We start from the raw sequence: 3,820 nt of genomic DNA, 5'->3' as shown, positions 1-3,820 counted from the left end.
ATATATGCAAACCGAGATCATTTGATCTCGGTGGGCTTTAGTTTGTTTTGGGCCTAGTTGGTGGTCTATATATAGGATATGTGTTTACTATTGTAGGGTTGTTCGTCTAAGAATATCGATCACCCGTGTAAGTTTGTTAAGGGCTTAAGCACCCGACATATCAATATACATGTGTTTTGAAGCTTGTTAATTGTGTTTAATTATCATTGTTTTGGTGTTAGGAATCGGCTCGTTGATTAGTTTCCGCATAATCATTGAGTTATTTGATATCACATGGAAAGATCCTTTCTCGGGACTTACAATTGGTATCAAAGCCTATAGACCTATTCTAGGCTGGGTTAAAGGTGATATCAAGGATTCTACCGGCGATTCACGGGTGTGTTTTTGGCTAAAGATTTCTGGATCTTGAAGAACTGTTCTTCGTGTTCTTCGGTTGGTGAAAGTTTTCGGAATTGATTTTGGAAAATCTTGAGTTTAACTTAAATCCCATCATTCTCGGGATTTAGTTAAATATTCAAAGATTTTCATATCTTGAGCTTTTATTAGTTCTCGGGAAGATTTCAAGGTTCTTGGATAGACTTCAGGGTTTTCGGGAAGATTTCATGGACTTCAAGGTTTTCGGGAAGATTTCAAGGTTCTCGGGTTGATTTCGACGTTCTCGGGCAGTTTATTGTGTTTTCGGAAATTGTTGACAGTTCTCGGTCAACTTTCAGAATTCTCGGTTGACACTCACTGTTTTCGGTTTTTCTTTTCATCAGTATTCACAGTTTTCGGTCAAGGCTATTATGGATCAATCTACTGTTAGAACGTCTTCTAATGCTACTCTACACCAAGAGCTGGATTCAATCATGGGACTACCACTCATGTACCCCGTTTGTTGAATGCCGAGGGATTTGCTGAGTGAAAATTTAGATTTGAGAAGTATGTGAAGGAAAAAGATGCGAAACTATGGAGGAGCATTGGTAGAGGTCCTCAGGTTATTACTTATCAAAGAGAGGGTTCTAACGAAGTGGAGACGAAGCCAATTGAGTTGTATTCGGATGCAGATTTTGATAAGGTTAAGCAGGATGAGAAGGCTCAGGCTACTTTGACCATGGCACTTTCGCTTGAAATTGCCTTGGGGTTTAGAGAGTTACATTCTGCTAAAGCACTTTGGGAGGCCCTTATTGAAGTATTTGATGGAAATCAAGACATGAGGAGAAGTAGGCAGGATCTCCTAAGACAACAGTTTAACATGTTCAACTATGTCTTGGGAGAATCTCTAGAGAAACAGCTACACAGGTTTATCTCAGTAGTCACGGAGATGAGGTCAGGCAACATAAACCTCATGTTTGTTGATATTAACAACAAGCTGGTCAACTCACTGCCGTAGAACTAGGATCTGAATGTGGCTGTTATTAAGAAGACTAAAGATCTGACCAGATTGACAATTTCTAAAGTGATGGCAATTATCAAGTGTAACATCCGTACTTTTGAGAGTAATAAATAAAAGGAAATTTATTATTACGTATGTATCGTTAATTTGATTGTATGTAAATGTTGGATAATAATTGGATGTGAAAGTGTGAGAGGGTTGTGGGGCCCATAGCCCCCTATATATAACACAACCCCTCCACCTTTTCACCATTTCCTCCCTTTCACAACACACACCCTCAAGAAACACACACACTTTCTCTCTAACACCCGAAACCAATCCCGAACTAAAAGAAGAAAGGACCTCGTGTGTGAACGTCATCAAACCTCAGGAATCACGTCTAGATCTTCGAGTCGTCTCGGATCCGAACCGAACCCGAAGCAAAAAGGTAGGTTTCGGTTTAAATGGTTAAGTTTTTTTAGTCGGTTTCATCATGCAAACTGATAGGATGATAGATCGGACTGTGAAATGTAAGAAAAACATAAACTTGGTGAGTTATAACCTCACGGATATGTTATAGGACAAAAAGGTGATGTTCGGACCTCATAAAACACGGGTATACAAAGTTGGTACAACCCAAAACCCATAAAAAGGGTAAAATCGGGTCCTAAGGAAGAGTCACGGAGTAATTTGGCTTAAAATGGCAAAAAAAATGAAGAAAATGAGGTATTTTCGCATAAGTCGATTTCGCATCGCACAACCATGCGAATCGAAATCAATATTTCGCATCGCACAGCCATGCGAAGCGAAAAAGTCATGCGAAGCGAAAAGTCATGCGAAGCGAAATTCCATGCGAAGCGAAATTCTTCCATGTGAAGTTCTTCCATGCGAAATTTCATGAAATTCATTTTGTGATGCATTTTTGTTAAAGGACTGTTAATGAAAATAAAATTTTTCAAGCTGACCTGGCAGCTCAACCCCAGCTAGGGGCTCTGCCCCTTGGACCCTGCTAGGGGCTGTCGCCTCTAGACCTAGATACTAGGGGCGCTGCCCCCGGACCCCCATTACTTAAGGGTTTCATTAACTTAGATATAGGAAGTAGTAGTATTGGATAATTGACACACATAATGTATTGTACAGTTAGCCGTGTGCAACTAAGGAAGGGCATTACCATTAACGGCGAGAGAAACCGACTCCAGGTGAGTTCTAGCTCCCTTTATCTGTTATGTTTCGGGGCTGCGTGCATACTCCTATGTGATAGATAATACACTTACTTGATTGGCAAATGTATGATATGTGTATGGTTGTGTATTACATGTATTACTACATAATAATTGTATGAACGAGTATGTATGTATTTATAACTAGAAGAAATGTAAATTATGCACGTATGATAAATGTATGGTTATTCGAGACAGAAGGGACCAGACCCTCATAATATCTGAGATGATAGGGACCAGACCCTTACAATATATGAGATGTTAGGGACCAGACCCTTATAATATCTGTGATGTATAGGATAGAATAGCTTATGGTATATCACATGGTTATAAAAGAAAGTATGTATATACGTATGCATGTATATAAAGTATGTATGAAAGAGGTAATAACATGTAAGATATGAATACGTATCTTCGGACACGTATGAGTAAGGATATGAATGTAATATATGTTAATTGATTAACTAGAACTCACTCAGCATAGCTGACTTTCAGTATGCACGTAGGCAAATAGGTTGAGGCAGCTAGCTTGAGGAGGTACACATGGCACGAGCTAAAGAGACTGGAATCTATGAAGAAGTATCATGACTATTTTATGTTAATGTTTATGAAAAGACAACTTGTATGTTAAGACATGATCTGATGTTTTGTAATGTAATGCATGAAGTTTTAATTATTCCGCGAAAGTTTTTATTAACTCTGATTTTAGAACTGTGTTTATGAGTAAATCCAACACTAAAGTAGGGTTACCGAGAACGGGGCCTTACATCAAGGCTTGTGATATGGATGACAAGCAGCGTGCAATCAATAATGCAAACACCTACAATGCTGCTGGTTATAGCATTGCTTCCAACAATGCTCTCATTTCACAAGACAACTTCTCATTGTTTAAGTCGTCTTATGGTCAACCAGTTCAATCGCAACAGTCTCGGCAGACCTTCTCAGTGTTCAAATCAGCTCAAGTTCAACCCACTCCATAACCCGCACCAGCTGCTCCTGTTTTCTTTCCATAATCGGTTCCTGCACCGAAGCCACAAACTCCTATGGCTACCTCCAGCCAGTCTCCCATTCAGATTCCTACTATTTCTAAGGAGACACAAGAGAACATCGCTTTAATGGCAGGTTTTATGAACTGCTACAATGCTTTTCTTGATGGAGACCTGGTACAGCCCGTTGTGGCTGCTGAGCTGGATCAGATACATCTGATGATGATATGAAGGAGATGGACATCTCTTGGCAAATCTCC

Source organism: Bidens hawaiensis, unplaced genomic scaffold (genome assembly GCF_021521415.1).
Source record: "Bidens hawaiensis isolate Kalapana, Puna unplaced genomic scaffold, B.hawaiensis_p1.1 tig00030227_1, whole genome shotgun sequence".
In the NCBI taxonomy this organism is placed as follows: Eukaryota; Viridiplantae; Streptophyta; class Magnoliopsida; order Asterales; family Asteraceae; genus Bidens; species Bidens hawaiensis.
This window is presented reverse-complemented; position numbering follows the sequence as displayed.